Source organism: Labeo rohita, chromosome 23, assembly GCF_022985175.1.
Source record: "Labeo rohita strain BAU-BD-2019 chromosome 23, IGBB_LRoh.1.0, whole genome shotgun sequence".
Taxonomy (NCBI): Eukaryota; Metazoa; Chordata; class Actinopteri; order Cypriniformes; family Cyprinidae; genus Labeo; species Labeo rohita.
Window position 1 is genome coordinate 4,859,015 of NC_066891.1, and position 21,878 is coordinate 4,880,892.

The following is a 21,878-nucleotide window of genomic DNA, read 5'->3' on the forward strand; positions in this document are numbered from 1 at the left end:
TTATTGCTATTATAATTAAAATAATAATAATACATATTGAATTGTTCATTGATATTAATAGTAATAAGTATTATTTTTATTATTATTATTATTATTATCATTATTTTAATATTTTGTATTATTTTTTTTATAACAAAACATTTAATTATAACAACAAGGATTAGTAGAAATGGTAGTAGTATATAATTTATTTTTGCTATAATTATTATTTAATATAATTTAATATAATTAAATAATAAACATAAATCTAAATTATTATTCATACTAATAATACTACTTATTGCTATTATAATTATTAAAATAATAAGAATAATAAATATAAAATTATTATTATTATTATAACAACAACAAATTACTATAACTATTATGATTTATTATTGCTATAATTATTTAAAGAATAATACTTTTGTATTAAATGTACTAATAATAGTAATAATACTTGTTGTTGTTGTTATTGTTATTATTATTAAATATTTTACCATCATTCTTATTTTAACAATTATAACAAATATTATTATTATTATTAAATATTTTAATATTATTATTCTTTTTATTTTAATAATAATTATAACAACAATTATTATTATAAGATAATGTATTATCATTGCTATTATAATTGTTAAAATAATAATAATAATAATAATAATAAATACACTATTAATATTATCCTTTGTCCTTTCGTTAATTATGCAATGCAAAAGCTGTCAAATTCAACTGCAACTATCTGTTCACCCCACTGGAAATAGAAGGTCAACGCATTCATATATATCTATACACAGGTCTTATTTTAAAGTTGTTTGTCTTTAAATGAACCCTAGTCATGATCATCACCAGCAATTAAACAGTTTTTAGATTTGCAAATGCTTTCAGTGGATAACAAATCAAGTTTATACAAACACAAGCAGATATAAAAGAACATTTCTAACATCGCTGTGACCTCTCCAAGCTTCAGCTTCTGCCAGGATCACATAACTCTAGTCTTTTAACTCTCCATTGTTTATATTTGTATCAATTTGCTGTAAGCCAAAATGCATTACGATGAAACAGGAACTGATCATCACTCCAGCCGGACAGAGAGAGAGAGAGAGAGAGAAAACACAACGCTGGCCAAAAGACGTGAATGGCCCCGATGTGTGCCGCTGATGGTATATCTGCTCTCATGGCTCATTTGTTTCAGGTCACATCAGGAGGAGACGGCTTCAGTCACAACAATGACACGTGTGAAAGGCCATCTGCTGTTCCAGATAAAGATAAGTGTTTTGCAGGTAGGCCGTGACAATTCTGATAATGGTGAAGGTTGCATTGTCCATCACCCAAAGACCATCCACTCTCACATCTGCACAACAAGCGGTGATTATTTGTTTAAAGAGACTGAAGTACAGGAAGTTGGCAATAAAATGAAAACGTTTGACGCATGGACTATAACATGTTGAACTTTGGAGCTCAACTGCTCAAATCTGACTTGCATCACATTTGAAAATATTTTTCTGTCTGTTATCTTCTATTTACAGATGAAATATCAAAAAAATCCCAAATATAACTTTCCAGGAAGCTATGCAATAAAAAGAAAGTCTGAAAGCCTGTTTTGACTGAAAAATACAGCGTAAACACTTCAATGCACTACAAGCAGATATCAAATAATGCCAAACAACTTTCAAAGCTCTTACATGTCTAGCAATTTGTCAAAACTGCATCTCAGCTTTGAGAATTCAGATCTATTCTCAGCTTTCTGGTTGTTCAGGTTGAAAAATGCAACGTCAGAGATTTCCATAATCAAAATCTTCCCAGGCCAAATTACCTGAGCTACATACGCTTGGATTTTAACTCCAGGTGGAAAATGTTCGTCTAGAGAGCAAAAATCATAAATGGGCCACACAGATCACTGGACAGGAAGGTGTTACAAATGAAAGACAATCACGTTTGTGAAATTGGTGTGCGTGACGACATTAAAATCATTAAATGAGCCAACAAAACAGAATCGCAATTAGGACCAGGATTGCAAAAGAATCTCAGCATGACACCACAGTATTTTAGCAGGTGTCTTCACTATTTCACAAGAGTTTCATACACAACACACAACAGTAGTTTCGACACAACTTTCCAAGCAAATGTTGTTGGTTACAGTTAAACAGAACTGCACTAATAAGTAAATGTGAGTGGCGCTTGCTTACCCATGCCAAAAGAGTACAGAATCTACGGATCAAAACACAAAAACAAGATCAAATCAGTGACTGCATGCGTAAGCAGATGCATGTGTACAGTAAGATAAAACAAATATCAAACATTAAACAGCAATCAAATTATTTAATTATTGTCTGATGGATATGCAAACATATAAAGCTCTCTTTATTAAAGGAGAAGTCCACTTCCAGAGCATCAATTCACAAATAATTTACTCACTCCCTTGTCATCCAAGATGTTCATGTCTTTCTGTCTTTGGTCGTAAGGAAATTATGTTTTTTGAGGAAAACATTTCAGGATTTTTCTCCAAATAATGGACTTCATTGGTGCCCCGATGTTGAACTTCCAAACTGTAGTTTAAATGCTTCACAGGGCTCTAAATGATCCCAGCCGAGGAAGAATGGTCTTATCTAAAGAAACAATCAGTCATTTTTTCAGAAAATAAATTTTTTTATACTTTTTAAGCACAAAAGCTGGTGTAGCACAGGCTCTGGGATGCGCATTCACGACGCTACGTACTATTGAATCACGTAGAAACGTCACGCAGAACGTAAGCGAAATTACAGACCCAGTGTTTACAAACCGAACGCGCAAAGACTAAGAAAGTGCAAGTCTGTTTGTAAACGCTGTTTACAAACAAAAAGGTACAACGATGTCCTCCCCTTAAGTTGTAGGAGAAAATAAGATGGAGTTTTTCGCCATACTCAATACACATATGATGAACTTGCACGTGATTCGTAGTGGTGATGGGAAGTTCGGATCATTTTACCGACTCGGACCGTTGAGTCTCGTTCAGCAAAATGAACGAATCTTGAGTCATTTTGTTCATTTTAGGAAAATATAATTAAAATGTTACGTGTTACTTCCCTAACACATCTACTGCTTACACAAACGTTGATCACACTACAAACAAGACAAAACTATAATGCTATAAGAAACAGAAAAGATTAATTCATTGTTTACCTGGGTCTTTAGTCTATGATTAGCTCACCTCACCTCTTATCTGACAAGTTTTCGGGTTTGAGTCGTTCCTTCATCACGTGACAGCCCCATAAGATGAACGAACGACTCAAAAAACCTGAAGACTCCAAACAGGTGAACTAATTCCAGTACAGAACCTAATAGGATGTTGCGCATGCGCGACTGAACAAATCACATTAAAGAGTCACATTAAAGATTCGTTCAAAATGAAAGAATTGTTCAAGAACTACCCATTACTAATTCGTAGCATCGTGGACGCGCATCCCAGAGCCTGTGCAACATGAGCTTTTGTGCTTAAAAAGTATACAAATTTATATATATATATATATATATATATATTTTTTTTTAAATGACTAATCGTTTCACTAGATAAGACCCTTCTTCCTCGGCTGGGATCGTTTAGAGCCCTTTGAAGCTGCATTTAAACTACATTTTGGAAGTTCAAAATCAGGACACCAGTGAAGTCCATTATAAGGAGAAAAATCCTGAAATGCTTTTCCTCAAAAACCATAATTTCTTTACGACTGAAGACAGAAAGACATGAACATCTTGGATGACAAGGGGGTGAGTAAATTATTTGTAAATTGTTGTTCTGGAAGTGGAGTTCTCCTTTAATTATGAGTGTGCTGGCTACAACAGCGATACACATTAGATTACATTAAACTATGGTCAAAATAAGCAAATGCTATTGTTGTTAGTTGTTGTTATCCTCCAATGTCAAAATCAAATCTTCACTCTAGCTGTTTTCAGTTCATCATCTTCTCCCATTTGCTCTTTTAGATTAAACATTACTCTATATAGACTAATATAATCAGATTGAACAATATTTCTCAAATATTTAATTACAATACTAATGAATTTAACATTCACTTAAGTGTTATGAGATGACTGAATGCCTTCAACTGATTTCGCATTGAACTGTCACCAACTGAATTGCAGCGGTCAAACTATTTAAAATATGGTGAAATACGCTATAAACTCTATCATAATGTACAATGTTTTCATCTAACATTTATTTTGAGGTGCAGCTTGTCATAATAATGTGGTGTTTCACTAGTTAGCAGTAAACCGGTTAGCTCACCTGCATATGTTTGTAGATGTGTTGGATGTTTCCACTGGAAAGATATTTATCTTCTGAATGGAAATATGAATCATTTATTTGTAAACATCATACTTTTCTCTCTTATTTTAGTTAATGTCATAAAACAAGCGAGTAGTAGTGCTAAGCCAACAGTGGTGCTGACAGTGTCGTGTAAACAAGGCTGAATACGGAGAATCAGACAAACTGATTCAACTGAGTGAGTCATTCACGCTGGAACCGCTCCGACTGATTCAAACTTAAACTCACTAGCAAAACGGGTTAAAAGCGTCATTCATTTTCGAATTTCGACATTTCGCTTGTAATGATTTTGAAAAGCAGGTAGTGATGGATGAAAATGTTTTTTCGTAACTCCGAATCAGTGGAACCATTGCGCGAAATGATTCACAGTTTAGAAGCGCTCGAATCGGATCGCGAATCATTTGAGACAGCTCGGGACTTCAAAGCGCGTATCCCGAATCATTTGATTCAAATCGAGACTTTGGAGCGCGTATGGCGAATCATTTGATTCAGATCTGGGAGTGGGTATCGCAAATCATTGAATTTAGATCTTAACTCTAAAGTGAATTTGCGAATCATTTGATTTATATTGGAACTTCGGAACAGAATATCGGATCGAGCGGGTTCGCGAATCATTTCGCGAATCGAAAGAATGATATCGCGAATCATTCGATTCATATCAGAACTTCGGAGCGGATTCGCGAATCATTTGATCTAGATCGGAACGATCGGATCGAGCGGGTTCGCGAATCATTTCGCGAAATGGAAGATTCGTGATATCGCGAATCATTTGATTCATATCAGAACTTCGGAGCGGATTCGCGAATCATTTGATCTAGATCGGAACGATCGGATCGAGCGGGTTCGCGAATCATTTCGCGAATTGAAAGATTCATGATATCGCGAATAATTTGATTTATACCAGAACTTCGGAGCGGATTCGCGAATCATTTGATCTAGATCGGAACGATCGGATCGAGCGGGTTCGCGAATCATTTCGCGAATTGAAAGATTCATGATATCGCGAATCATTCGATTTATACCAGAACTTCGGAGCGGATTCGCGAATCATTTGATCTAGATCGGAACGATCGGATCGAGCGGGTTCGCGAATCATTTCGCGAAATGGAAGATTCGTGATATCGCGAATCATTTGATTCATATCAGAACTTCGGAGCGGATTCGCGAATCATTTGTTCTAGATCGGAACGATCGGATCGAGCGGGTTCGCGAATCATTTCGCGAATTGAAAGATTCATGATATCGCGAATAATTTGATTTATACTAGAACTTCGGAGCGGATTCGCGAATCATTTGATCTAGCTCGGAACGATCGGATCGAGCGGGTTCGCGAATCATTTCGCGAAATGGAAGATTCGTGATATCGCGAATCATTTGTTTTAGATCGGGATTTCAAAGCGGATTCGGGAATCATTCAATTTAGATCGGAACTTCAGAGCGGGTTCTTGAATCTTTTGATTCAGATCGAAACTTCGAGCCGGTTCGCAAATCTTGATAGGGACTTAGGAGCAGGTTTTTTTTTATTATTTTATTTTTATTTCTTTCTCTTCTTTTATTAAACAGTACAGAAGAAACTATTAATGCAGTTCAGTTATAAAAACAAAAATAAACAGGAAAGAAAAAAAAAAGTAGACACAGATACAAATCCCTTAAAAAAAAATCATGATTTCATTATAGTAAAAGTGTAGTAACCATGGTTTTTGGGCGTATTGATTACCATTTGTATAACCAGTTTCACTACAAATACTGTAGTAGCCACGGGTTTGCCAGGGTGTGCCGGTGCCACCCACAGTGGTGCCTGGCACACCAATAGATGCAAAAATATTTTTTTATATAATCGTATAAACATGGGCGACGCTAAAAGAGGGCTAGCAGCACCTCCAAGAAAGCACCCCATTACACAAGCTCCTGCATTGCAATATAATGTGTGACATGATTAGCAGGTGCACTTTTCAAAATGTCACAGCATTTTATTTTAAAAACGAAAAGTGCCAAGTAGGCCTGCCCCTGACTAAATTTTTTACAAGTTGACTACTCACACGTTTATAATAAACTGATTAATATAATAACATACTAACCATCCTTTAATATACAGGAGTACAACCTATTATGTGCTCAAGAAAAAGCAGAAAGCACAACCTCTCTGTTTTACAAAAGCACAACCTTTTGGTGTTATCGTGAGTGTACATAAATCAGAAAAAGTTCTTTCCGCTGGGGAAAAAAAATGCAAGGGATTGTGCGCTCAACAAGCTAATAATCAAGTTGATATGTGCACATACAATGCATATTCATCTAAAAAAAGGAGCTGTGGGGATGCCTGAAATAGGACAGATAATGTGGAACAATGGTGAATTTTCTCTCTATATTTTTTTATTTATGTATTTATTTTTGTCACAGCTATTAATGATATTATTGCAGATATTATCTGTGCAAATTGTATGTAAACTCACGACTTAAAAATTCTAATAAAAAATAAAGTGAAAATTAATTGAAAAGTCTATTGCGGCATTACATTTTTTGATTGTCGGTGGCCGTCTTGAGGAGCGAAAAAGGTTCAGAAAATGTCCCATAAAAAGACGAGGACGTGAATGCTTTTTACAAGTTGGAATCTAAAATAACTGTAGACGTAAACATTTCATAGGAAACTCTGTCAGTGAGGAGGGAGTTGTAGGGACGCGCGCTGCGCAAGAAAAATAGGCTTCAACCGCATCTCTGGTCATTTTAATGTTAATAAAATGATCTGTAATGTTAGTAATACAAATTAGATATTTTTGCACATCAATCTGACAACAAATGTGGCACACCCAGTGTTTCTGATGCACACCCAGAGTCTCTTTTCTGGCTACGCTACTGAGCAAAACCATGGTAATTTGTGGTTATACTGGTTTAACTATAGTAACCTTCTTTTGGTGGTAAAACCATGGTATGTTAGCTACCACAGCTATAAATGAAGACTTTGGGTGACATGAAACTGTGGTCAAAAGTCAATCAGAAATGTAAAAGGGTTAGCTGGATGGGAAGGTGGGTGTTGTCTGTTGTTATGTCCCACCAATGTCAAAATCAACCTACGCCCTAGCGTGTTTCGATACTGTAAGGTAGTTTCCACATTTTTAAAGCCATACTGATAGAATGCAAGTTTGCAAACAGACCTTTGTAAATCACATTCAATCTTGGCCATTCAGCCTCTTTGATATCCGTCTGCAGGTTCTGCACAACATTGAAAAGATCACAGTACTTTCTCCTGACATTCTCACTCAGCCTTGAAATTATGTTTAGTCTCATTCCTCCGAACCATTTGAAGAAGATCTTTTACGATCATTAGTCCTGCCGGTGCGAGACACTTCCTATGTGGTCATGATTATCCTGAGCTCTGGAAAGGAGAAAAAGTCCTCGTTTTCATGCATTATCACTAATGTGAAATAATTCAAAGCAGCGTAGAAGGTTTTTTCAGACATCCGACCCTATAAATAATCAAGGGCCCATTCAAACCCTCCGAGTAATTACTCGCGTGTGGTGACAGCTGAAGGCAGGAGGAAAATGACAGGCCTCCAACAGGGAGATGTAGTGTAAATTTTATGAGTGACAAAGAAGATTAGCACAGCGACTGGCTACATGCTACCCTGACCTCCATGTGGGCGTGCGGAGAACGAGACGGACCGCCGCTCCGTCGCTATATCCGTACGTATTTGTGGCCGCTATTGACTTCTCCAGACTTTTGATTTGAAAATTTTCAGTTGATCGAGATCTGTCACGACGCCAAGGTCTCCTTATATAAATATTCAGCGCAGCTGAAACGCTGAATGTACTGAATAATTTCATACACGATCTGGTCGTGATTACATCAAATTATGAAAGCGATGCCTTAAAAATAAAAAACATGAGGGTTTCTGCACCAAGCACAAGATGACACAGATTTCACGTGTAAGTGACATATCGATCAAAATACAACAAGTACGTATACGTACAGTCAGTCATTCATTAGCAAAAAATAAACCCAACGCTGAACTGAACAGGCCTGACTGTAACAGGTTTTAAATAAACAAGTTTATATGTAGGTTAATTTTGCGCTAATGACTGACAGGCTGTAAATTGTCCCACCTTATGTGCAAAAAAAATAAAGTAAACAAAAAAAATATATTTTAAAAATGATAAAAACTGTTTGACAAAAAATAAAATAAAAATTGTTTATTTACTTCCTAAAAATCATGATTTTAACATTTTAATCTGATTTAGATGTGATGTCAAAGGGAGACTTTTTAAAGAGACAGTGCATGTAAAATAAAATGAAATAATAAATTAAACACTATATAAAATAAGACAAAATATAATAAAATAAAATAATAAATGTAATACAATATTAAATAAAAAATAAAATGAAAAAAAATATATAAATTATGTACTATAGTAAATAAAATGTAAATAAAGATTATATAAATATAATAATATAAAATAATAAATAAAATAAAATGATAAATGAAATTTGATATAAAATAAAATACATAACGTTTAAAAAAATATTAAAATAATAAATGTTAATAATAAATGTTACTATATAAAATAAAATAATAAATAAAATATAATAAAAATAAACAAAAAATGAAATAAAATTAAATAAAATTTAAATTAAATAAAATTAAAAAAAAATAGTTTGATAAGCTGTAAATCACACTTATTGTGCTGATACAAAACAAAATAAAATAATAAAATAAAATATGACAAAAAAGAAACATTTTAATGTGACCATGTAAAAATAAAATAAAATAAAATAAAATAAAATAAGCTGGTATTATTTACTAATTTATTAATTTTAATCTGACTGAGATGTGACGCCAAGATCTTCTTTTGAAATATACAGAGACAGTGCATGTAAAATAAAATAATGAATTAAATACAATAGAAAATAAAATAAATAAAGTTAAAAATTAAATAATAAAATTAAATAATAAATACAATAGAAAATACAATTTTAAAAGATTAAAAATAATAAAAAAAAATTGTTTGACAAGCTGTAAATCATCACACTAATTGTACTGATACAAAACAAAAATAAATAAATAAACACAAATTCAAAAATAATAAAACATAGCTTGATAAGCTGTAATAATCACACTTATTGTGCTGATACAAAACAAAAGAAAATAATAAAATAAAAATAAAATTAAATTAGTTGGCATTATTGACTTCTCATTTTTAAATTTTAATGTAATCATATAAAATAAAATAAAAAAATTAATATTAGTTGGCATTATTTACTTGTCATTTTCAAGTTTTAATGTGATCGAGATGCATCACGACGCCAAGGTCTTTTATAAATATTCAGTGGGTCTTTTTAAAGAAAACGCTGAATGTACTGAATAATTTTAAAGCTGTGTAGACGTTTCAGAATGAAAAACACAGGTTGAAATAAACATGCATGACTGTAATGGACTGAAATACGTATGTTTATTCTGTGCTAATGACTGACTGGCTGGATAAAATAAAATAAAATAAAATAAAATAAAATAAAATAAAATAAAATAAAATAAAATAAAATAAAATAAAATAAAATAAAATAAAATAAAATAAAATAAAATAAAATAGGAAATTCTATTATTCAAGATGAATAAAGAAACACTGAATGCACTGAATAATTTCATGGATGATCTAGTCGTGATTACACCGAATTATGAAACCGGCAGCTCAAAATGACAAACACAAGAGTTTTTTGCAGCGAACGGCAGACAACACGGGTTTAATGTGTAAGTGACACTGACAAAGTCGTCGCAAAACATCCTTACTGGAGCGTGATAGCTATTTTGCTCCGACATCCACCCTTTTCAAAGCGCTATTGAATGAGGCCTCCGTCTCCAACGTTCCCGCCCAGCCTTCCGAGTGATGTGCCATTGATACTCCTTTGTGCTGCCTTTCCAAAGCAAGCTTTTGTTCGCTCTGTAATTACAGGGGTACTTCTCAACTGTACTTGCCGCTAAAGCACACACATACATACACTCTCCAAACGGCGGTCAGAGGGCTACGCCTGGGTTTCACAGGGTTGATGGCAACATCGAGCGGCTCGCTACAATTCCCAGCGCGTCTTCATTTCCAGACACGTTTCGGCGATGTTCTCGCGCCACTGTTCCTGCTGTTCCAACAGGCTTTTCGTCGGTTTTTGTCTCATCTTGTCAAGTGCCTGACATTCTGATTTAATCAACATCCATGGCTGCCAGTTGAATTAGATCACTATCAAAAATGTGCCCGATACGGCGTGTCCCTCACTTGTCAGAGACCAACTCATCTGCTCATTTATTTATCACACTCATCCTCCCATGGAGACACCTTGTAGTCCCACACAGAAACACGAGAGCTATCTGTCCATTACAGCTTGATTTGGATCCGCAGGCATAAGACAGAAATAGGAAAAAGCCATGACAGTCTGAGAAAATAAAAAAAGTATATGAGGTTCTTATTAAAGTCAAAAAAGACTATAATTTTGTCAGAGCAGTGGAGCACTTAAGACAAAAAGGTTTAGTATTTGAATAAAAGTCCACATTATTATAAAGGAAACTATAATTCTGAGAGTATTCATGTTGTGAAGTCAACAATTCAAGTGATTATGCATTGAATATTGATCAAAATACAAATCGAAATACAAACTGTATGGCTAAAAGTACAATCAGTTATTTGTGGAAAAAAAATGTTGAAATAAACAGGGCTGAAATTAGTGGGTTTATATTTATTCTTCTTGTGCTGGAAAATAAAATAAAATAAAAACAGGGCTGAATTAACATGCATTTTGTGCGAATAACTGACTAGTTGTAAATTCTCAATTATTGTGCTGGAAATAAAAAAAAAATGAAATTAAATAAAAAGAAATTAAATAAAAATATATATACATTATCTTACAATTATTATCTCAAATACGTAATTATTTCACTTATTGTGCTGGGAACAAAATAAAACTAAATAATATAAAACAACAGGGTTAAAATAAATGCATTTATTTTGTGCTAATTAGTAAATCATCTTACTGTGTTGAAAAAATAAAATAAAATAAAATAAAATAAAAACAGGGTTGAATTAACATGTACATTTTGTGCAAATGACAGACTAGTTGTGAATTCTCAATTATTGTGCTGGAAATAAAAAAAAAATGAAAATAAAATGAAATAAAATAAAAAAAAATAAAATAAAAAAATAACAGGATTGAAATAAACGCATTCACTGACTAGCAGTAAATCTCACTGTGCTGGAAATGAAAAATTAATAATAAATAAATTAATGAAATGAAATTAAAATAAATTAAATAAAAAAATAAAATGAAATAAAATAAAATGAAATAAAATAAAATAAAATGATAAACAAGGTTGAAATAAACATGTTTATTTTGTGCGAATTACTGATTGGCTGTAAATTCTCACTCATTGTGCCAGAAAACAAAAAATTAATAAAATAATTAAATAAAATAACAGGGTTGAAATAAACGCACTTATTTTGTGCTAATTAGTGACTAGCTGTAAATTATCTCACTTATTATGCTAGAATTAAATATATAAAAATTAAAATTAAAATAAAGTAAAAATTAAATAAATAATAACAGGGTTGAAATAAATGCATTCATTTTGTGCTAATTAAAACCTAGCTGTAAAAATTCCCCATTAATTGTGCTGGAAATAAAAAAAAAAAAAAAAAAATAAAATAAAATAAAATAAAATAAAAAAAAAATTGAAATAAATGTATCCATTTTGTGCTGATTACAAAACAGCTGTAAATTATCTCATTGTGCTGGAAATAAAATAAAAAAATTACAAAAATAAATAAAATAAAATAAAACAGGGTTGAAATAAATGTCCCCATTTTGTGCTAATTAGTGACTAGCTGTAAATTATCTCACTTATTATGCTAGAATTAAATATATAAAAATTAAAATTAAAATAAAGTAAAAAAAATAAAGTAAAAATAAAATAAAAAAATAACGGAGTTGAAATAAATGCATTCATTTTGTGCTAATTAAAACCTAGCTGTAAAATTCCCCATAAAATAACATAAAATAACATAAAATAACATAAAATAACATAAAATAACATAAAATAACATAAAATAACATAGTTGAAATAAATGTCCCCATTTTGTGCTAATTACTGACTAAGTGTACATTATCTTAATTATTGTGCTGGAAGTAAAATAAAATCAATCAATCAATAAAAATAAAATAATTACTCTATCATGCAAGAAGAAAAATACCAAAAAGTGATAAAGGAGACAAGAAACTAGAGCAGCTATGTAGGAAATCAAATTACATGATTGACCAAAGGAAATTATGTATTCAAGGCAGTTGAGTAAAGCTTTTAAGCAAAATGATTACTATTTGCCATGTTTACAAAATGTACAATATGACTTATCACAAACACACCATAATGTCCACAAATAATATTTTTCATATCTAACCCCATGTGAATATATATGACAATAAGGCCTCAGCTAATTCAAAACCATGCCTATTGCATGCAAGCTGAATGTGAGTGGTGCAACATGAAAAGCTAAAGAAAGATGAAATCTTGCACACGAGAGATATGGACATTTTGAAAGGGATTGCAGAGATGCTATTCATTTCAAAAGTGTTTTTTCATTGCCAGAGGCAAATCAACTAAATGGATGTCAGTCATTCCATTCGGCACGGCGAGCAGAACGCTTTTCACCAAACCCTGCGATTGTGTTTCTCCGTTTTCATTCATCTGCAGTTGGCAATATGAGAAAATACGGTGCACACGCATGCAACCCTCGGATGTACACAATTTATATAAGCACAAGGGGTTTCATATTAAACTGATTGGTCTGTTCTGGAAATGGGGTGAATCGTTCTAGAAGCAATGGGGCAAATCTATGCTCCAATAGACCACTTTGAGAATTAAATGTCACATTTTTAATGCTTCCATTACAACGTTGAAATATTTAGTCTGCGTACTTTAATGTCGCTCATGTAGAGCATCTAAGCACCGTGTGAAGACACTTCCTGCGCATTTGTTGGGCCACCTGGGATGAAACGGCTTCTCTCTATTGCTATCGATGTAATAATATGGTTTATGATGAGTGAAATATAGAGAGAGCTTCACTGTCACAAGTCACCTTTCTTCAAATGTCTTTCTGCCGATAGTTTTCAATTCAGTTTTGCTTCAGTACGCAGATTTTTGACAAGAAGACAAGTGGTGTTAAAGGAACAGTTCACCCAAAATGAAAATTTGCTGAAAAATGTACACACACTCATTGCAAGCAAGAGGAGTTTGTTTCTTCATTAGAATAGATTTGCAGAAAATTTACTTTCTCACCAAACGGATACTGTAGAGTGAATGGGTGCCATCAGAATGAGAGTCCAAACAGCTGATAAAAACATCACAACAATCCACAAGTAATCCACACCACTCCAGTCCATCAATTAACATCACTCTCGCTTACAACCAAACTGACCATTATCTAAATCGAGTCACTGCAGCATTAACATAAACAACATAGCTAGCTCTGAATCTAGATGATCACTCATATCATAGTTCAAATGAATTTCCTTTTTTTTTTCCTAAAAAATACTGGCATTTACTGATATTAAAGTGGAAAAAAAATATTTAAAAAATAAATAAATAAATAAATAATTCCAATAATACTGATTCGTTCTTATATGCAAGAATATAAAGGTTGAAATGAACAGGGTTGACTGTAACAGGGTAAATTTTTTTAAATAAAATAAAAAAATAAAAAAATAAAATAAATAAATCACAATTGGTTGATTGTAATTGAGCTGAAATAAATGTGTGTGTGTGTGTGTGTGATGTGTGTACTTGTTTTTGCTACATTGGTCCCCACAAGGATAGTAAAACCTGAAATTTTTGACATTGTGGGGACTGGCTTGAGGTCCCCATGGGTACAAAAGCTTATAAATCATACAGGATGAGTTTTTTTGAGAAAGTAAAAATGCAGAAAGTTTTCTGTAAGGGTTAGGTTTAGGGGTATGGTTAGGGAAAGGGGATAGAAAATACAGTGTGGAGAGTATAAAAACCATTGCACCTATGGAGAGTCCCCACAACGATAATAAACCAGATGTGCGTGTGTGTGTGTGTGTGTGTGTGTGTGTGTGTGTGTGTTTTAAATAAAATAAAATACTGATTAGTTGGTATGCAAGGTTGAAATAAACAGGACTGACTGTAGCAGGGCTTAAATAAATGTGGTTATTTTTTAAATAAAATAAAAATAACACTGATGAGTTGCAATTATTATATTATGCAAGAAGAAAAAAGCAAAATAAAATAAAATAAAATAATATAAAATAAAATGAAATAAAATAAAATAATCCTAAGTAGTTGGTATATGAAAAAAAATAAATGTTGAAATAAACAGGGCTGACTGTAACAGGATTAAAATAAGTGTTTTTTTTTTTTTTAAACAAAACAAAACAAAAAACAATAAAATGCTGATTAGTTGGTATTCAAGAATATAAAGGTTAAAATAAATAGGGCTGATTGTAATATATGTGTTTTAAATAAATGTGTTTTTAAATAAAATACTGATTAGTTGGTGTGCAAAAATATAAAGGTTGAAATGAACAGGGTTGACTGTAACAGGGTTGAATTTGTTTTTATAAAATAAAATAAAATACTGATTAGTTGGTATGCAAGAATATAAAGGTTGAAATGAACAGGGTTGATTGTAACAGGGTTAAAAGAAGTGTTTTTTTTTAACAAAACAAAATAAAACAATAAAATGCTGATTAGTTGGTACGCAAGAATATAAAGGTTAAAATAAATAGGGCTGATTGTAATATATGTGTTTTAAATAAATGTGTTTTTAAAATTAAATAAAATACTGATTAGTTGGTGTGCAAAAATATAAAGGTTGAAATACATGTTTTTATTAAATAAAATAAAACACTCATTAGTTGCAATTATTCTATTATGCAACAAGAAAAATTACACTAAACTAAAAAGGATGAAAATATAATGATGTCCAATCAAAATTATGTATTTAAGAAAAATAAATAAAGATGTGTAGTAAAATTATTTACTATTATTACTATTTGCCATGTTTAAAAAACAACGAAAACAAATACTACAACTTATCATTTAAATCATAAATCTGTAAAGCTGCTTTGGAGTAATGTGCAGTAATTGCTATGCAAATAAATTTTATTTGACATATTTCAAAAAAAAAAAAAAAAAAATCAAATTGACACATACTGATGTAAATAAGAAAAAGAAAATGTCAAAATAATAGCCAAAAGTGCACTTGGCTTAACACAAACAGTTCAGAAAGACACAGAGCAAAAAAGGAAAACTGAAAGACAAAAAAAATAAAAATAAAAGATTGAGCAGCATCCAGTGAAAGCTCACAGCGCATGAATTATGTGGAGGACGTGTGTGGTGGTGGATGGTGAGAAAGACTTAGATTGAGATGTCCACTTCCGGCTCACTGGTTTGATATTTCCATCACGGACAGCGAAGGAGACCCTGACAGTCGGGCTGTTGGAAGCCAGCTGTTTTCATGCTTTGAGAATTCCGGAATGTGCAGCCAACTTGAAGGATTGTTAGGAGATTATTAAGCAAAGTGACATGCAGAAAACGTGAATCCAGTGATGGAACGGTTGAAGAGTTTCGGCGGCCCACATGCAGCAGATCTCTGGCACGCAGTCAGCCGTGAGCGTTTCAGCATCACTGCTGCTTTAACATCACATCCGAGTTAATCAAGTCACATTAACTACATCCAAAATACATAGTCCTGCCTCAATGAGATCTGACCATAGTCTAGGAAATATGTGAAATGACAGAAGTAACTGTTTGGCACCTGGTAAACTACTACTTAGTTAGGTAGTGTGTTAGCGTCATTGTCTGATGCATTTTGCACACAAAACGAAAGCATTTTTTTTTTTTTATCTACTAAGATTGTACTATAGTAATCTGCACACATATGAGTTCCCCAAACATAAAATTACTCAAATTACACATCAAACTAACTCACAAAAATTGCTATTTAACCCTCCTTTTGTTGCAAAAACTGGGGTTCAAATGGACCCATATTGGTTTCCATGCAATTTGCCCAAAATTGATGCTATGAAAAATAATATTAATGTAAAAACAGAAAACTTATATTATAGATCGTCAGAAATAAAATAAAAAAAAAAAATCAGAAACTTTTTTCATGACTATTTGTAGGTACAAATAACTACAAGCACACTGTAAATAATATCTAACATTATTTGTACTTATTTTAAATTCTTCCTCTGCTTTTTTGTTGTCTTTTTCTCAAAGCCTGGTGAGGGTAAAACTCACACTTCTGTTCACTGCTGCAACAGTCTAGTAATTTAGATCCAAAGAAACCTTGGATGAATGAGAAGACAAGTCTCAGTTTTGAGTTATTATCTTAAATTACTCATGTATTTCATATTTAGTGTTTGACTACAATAATGTGTTACAAAACTGTTTTTTTTTCCTTAACCGCCTCTTTAATTGTTTGGCAAAGTGTTGAAGCGGTTTTTTGCAAACTGCATGGAAAACCTCAAAATAACTCAAATGTTATTTAATTTTTCAGGTTAACTTCAAACTAGCAATAGCACACATTAAAATAAAATGAAATAAAATAAAATAAATAAAATGCAGATTAGTTGGCATATGCAAAAGTATAAAGGTTGAAATAAACATGGCTGACTGTAACAGGGTTGAAATAAAAAAAATGTAATTAAATACTAAAATAAAATAAAATACTGATTAGTTAGCATATGCAATATTATAAAGGTTGAAATAAACAGGGCTGACTGTAACAGCTTTAATAAATGTGTTTTTTATAAACAAAAAAAAAATACTAAATTAAAATAAAAAATAAATAAATAAAAAACTGCATAGTTGGTATATGCAAGAATATAATTGCTGACTGTAACAGGGTTGAAATAAATGTGGTTATTTAAAAAAATAAATAAATAGAATAACATCCTGCTTAGTTGGCATATGCAAGAATATAAAGGTTGAAATAAACAGGGCTGACTGTAACAGGGTTAATTTTTTTTTTTTTTTTTTTTTTTTGATAAAATAAAATAAACAGGGCTGACTGTAACAGGGTTAATTTTTTTTTTTTTTTTTTTTTTGATAAAATAAAATAAACAGGGCTGACTGTAACAGCATTGAATTAATGTGTTTATTTTTTAAAAACAAAATAATAGAATAAAATAAATAGAATAAAATAAGATATATAAAATAAAATAATGTAAAATAAAATACTGATTAGTTGGCATATGCAAGAATATAATCATTGACTGTAACAGGGTTGAAATAATCTTTTTTTTTAACTAAATAAAATAAAATGCTGATTAGCTGGTATGCAAGAATATAAAGATTGAAATAAACAGGGCTGACTGTAATAGGGCTGAAATAAATGTTTTTGTAGAATAGAATAAAATCCTGATTAGTTGGCATATGCAACAATATAAAGGTGGAAATAAACAGGGCTGACTGTAACAGGGTAGAAATAAATGTGGTTATTTTTTGTGCAGATTTTTTGCAAATTGCATGGAGAACGTCAAAATAACAAACAAATCTCAGTCTAACTTCAAACTAGCAATAACACACACAAGCATGCTAAAAGCATGCAAAAACGCTTTTAAATCCTCAAAGACTAACAAGCCTTTACACCTTTCTCAAAAATACATTAAAAAACACTTCATTTCAACATTTAATCTTTTAATCGACTCCCATGCAAAGCATGCTGGGATACAGCAATTAACTGCCTAGTTAGAAATATCAACAAAAGCAAGTCACTGTCAGGGTTGCCAGGTTTTCACAACAAAATCCGCCTAATTGCACTTCGGAGTTACCCTGATAAAACTGCATGTTATTGGCGCTTCAACTCGCCGTCATGAAAAACAACTCGCGCCAACAATGTAAAAGTAGCCCAATACTGTGGTAAGAACCACGGAAGTGAACTGACAAGTGAACTGACATTTTGTCAAAACTGGAAGTTTTGACAAAATGTTTAAAAACTGTGCTGCTTTAGCTCATTTTAGATGGCAACAATGTGCTCATGCATGCCTATACACTAAACACGCAGTACAAATAATGCCACAAATATTTCACAAATGCACATTTTTATAGTTTAAACACTGATAATAAAATACAGATTAGGTGGCATGCAAGGATATAAAGGTTGAAATAAATAGGGCTGAGTGTAACAGGGTTGAAATAAAATAAAATACACTAATCTGTTGCAATTATTCTATTATGCAAAAAGAAAAAAGCAAAAGACAATGTTGTTTGAACTTTTCCAAATGTGCTACAATTGGAAAATTTTTCCAATGTTTGTGAAAAGTTTCATGTACAGACAACAATGTCGTCAAAATCCACCAAAAAAAAAAAACTAAAAATGGTGTATTATGCATGTCAGGCCAATAGTTGGCAATGCCACTTTGTAAAAACATTCATGCATACCTATACACTAAACACATAGTACAAATAATGCCACAAAGATTTCACGAATGCATAGTTTAAATACTGATAATAAAATACGGATTAGTTGGCATGTGAGAATATAAAGGTTGAAATAAACAGGGCTGAGTGTAACAGGGTTGAAATAAATGTGGTTATTTTTTAAATAAAAAAATAAAATACTGGTTAGTTGGTATGCAAGAATACAAAGGTTGAAACGTAACGGGTTGAAATAAAATAAAATACACTAATCAGTTGCAATTACTCTATTATGCAAAAAGCAAAAAGAAAAAGACAACCTCAGAACGGTGGTTGTTGTGCTTTAAAATTCAATTATGATAATCTTAATTTAAGCGATGAAGGATTTTGAAAGTCTGACAGGAAAAAGTAAGGTCATCCCTGCCTTGTTTAAATGCTTGAAAGTGATTAACAGTTAGAAATTTAGAAAGTAATCAAATGTAATCAGTTACATTACTTTAATAAAGTAACTGAAAGTTACTTTTTAAATAGGGTAACTTGTAATCTGTAACCTATTACATTTCCTAAGTATGCTTCCCAACACTGCATATTTTTCATTTGAGTCAGAAAAAAAGAGAATATTTCAAAGCAGCCAAAGCAAATAAACAATGGATGATGACACAATGCCATTTACACCTGAATTTACACTATATCATTTATGCATGTGCAGTATCTAAAGAAGGATGAATGCTTAGCTTTACTTTAGTCAACTACAAGCTCTGGTGTAAACAAGAGATTAAAATATTTGAAATACAGCCCTAGAAACTACAATTCACTGGAGAGCTGACGCTTACGAGTTTCCCAATGGAAAATACATCTTTGCTTGACCTGTCTTCAAGTGCACCTGGGAAATTCCCACTTCTGAGTTGGGGATTCATTATTTCGACATGTCACACGTTGGAAATGTAATACAGGCTAAACAAAACACAATGGACAACCTGTACAAGATAAAATGGAGGACCTGGAAAAGAAAAACAACCTGTGGACATTTAATTCATGGCCGTTCTGCTCCACTTCCGGGTCAACCTGCGGAGAAACTGTCGTGACTTACCTCAAATCCACCCGTTATAGAGCGCTTCATACCATTGCTGGTTCAACCGGTCAACCTGATTAAGGAGAAATTAAATAAAAAAAAAATGCTTAAAAAAAACAACAACAGTATCTTATCCCATATTATGTCTTTTTGCCATTTTGAAACATTTATGAACAATCACTGTCATTTTTCTGTAATCAGAACACTACAGTATTTAAATAAATGATTTTGTAGTGCTCATGTAAAAATCATGTGTGTCGTGGGTATTGCATGTTTGGTATTGGATATTTATGAATCATTGCTCTCATTGATTGACAGCTGAGCTTTCCAAAGTCCTAAAATCCTCAGCACATCTCTGTGAAACCAGTACATCTGGCTAGCCTACAATGCCAAAATATGTTTATTTTCACAGATTCTACAGAAACATAGTTGGGTACCTTTAAACTGTTCAGTTTTAAAAAATGTATATGTTTGTGTTGCAATATGAGGCAGTGTTTCTTTAAAATGGTATACTACACTTCAGAAATGTGCTCTCTATTCAAGCCTAGACACTTCACCCTTTTTTTTTCTTTTTTTAAATTATGAACACACTGGCATGACTGGATTCCTAACAGGATGAAATTAAAGAGCTAAGTCTTTATTTGTAACTTTCAGTAATGGCATTTTACTTAAACCAGCTAACACAACAAAACATCACAGAGCTAATGAGAATCATTGCTAACACTTACTGGTGCTTGTGCTGCTGCTTCCCTCCAAAATGATGTCACTTCCTGTAGGAGGATGTCACTAAAAGATGGCTTTTGTGTTTAAAGGGATACTACGCAAGATTAATAGGATGGGAAGTGATATTGAGTACAAAGAAAATACAATAAATAAATAAAAAAAATATATAAAAAACTTGAATGGGATAAAAATAAAATATTATATTATATTATATTTATATATATAAAAAAAAAACTTAAATAAAATAAAATAAAATAAAATAAAAAAAAATTACCTGTAATGTTTCTTAGCTTTTTCTTGTCAAAAGTGCATAGTCCCTGGGAACATGACAAAAATATCTGAAATCAAAGTAGTGAAATTATTTAAAAATAGGTTCACTTATTTAAAGAAAACTAACATAATATTCCATTTTGAAAATTGTGAGATTAATAGGATGGGAAGTCATACTGAGTACAAAGAAAATACTCGCAAATTTGTTACAATAACATTCATAAAAAAAAAAATAAAAAAAATTTATATTTGAGATAATAAAATAAAATAAAATAAAATAAAATAAAATAAAATAAAATAAAATAAAATAATTACCTGTAATATTTCTTAGCTTTTTCTTGTCAAAAGTGCATAGTCCGTGGAAACATGACAAAATAGCAGCATCTGAAAATAAAATAAAATAAAATAAAATAAAATAAAATAAAATAAAATAAAATAAAATAAAATAAAATAAAAAAAATAAAAAACTAAAGAAAATTAACATAATATCCCACTTTGAAAATTGTGAGATTAATAGGACGGGAAGTCATACTGAATACAAAGAAAATATTCGCAAATTTGTTAAAACAACATTCCTAAAAATAAATAAATAATTAAATAAATAAATAAATAAATAAATATTTATATTTGAGATAAAAATAAGATAAAATAAAATAAAATAACTAATTATGTATAATATTTCTTTGCTTTTTCTTGTCAAAAGTGCATAGCCCCTGGGAACATGACAAAGTAGCAGCATCTGAAACCAAAGTAATGAAATTTTTTTAAATTAGGTTCACTTATTTAAAGAAAACTAACATAATATCCCACTTTGAAAATTGTAAGCTTAATATGACCAAATATATTAAGGAACAAAAAACAATTGTGACATAAATGCAGCAATGAAGACATTGTATTTTCTGCATCCATTAAGCATGAAAAAAAATATGAAATATATTCTACATTTGTACTCAAATCCAGCATGTCAAAATAAAAGCTCTCAGTATATATTGATTATTGTTTGTCAAACTGGGCATGCAAAGATAGATAGATAGATAAATGCAGGCCACATAAAAGGTATCAACCCTTGCTTTTATTATTTTCTGAACATATATATGGCCTTTCAGCGTGACTCTTGCAATGT

General features: G+C 31.6%; 1 protein-coding gene across 1 annotated transcript in view; it reads right to left on the reverse strand.

Annotated features, from left to right (window-relative positions):
• LOC127155038 (teashirt homolog 2) overlaps positions 1-20,545 on the reverse strand; it is a 169,561-nt gene extending 149,016 nt beyond the window's left edge. The window contains exons 1-2 of the mRNA XM_051096988.1: positions 20,491-20,545; positions 19,781-19,835 (exon numbers count right to left, since the gene is read on the reverse strand). The gene's annotated coding sequence lies outside the window, so the exon portion shown is untranslated. The remainder of the gene's footprint in view (positions 1-19,780; positions 19,836-20,490) is intronic.
• Between the last annotated feature and the right edge of the window lie 1,333 nt (positions 20,546-21,878).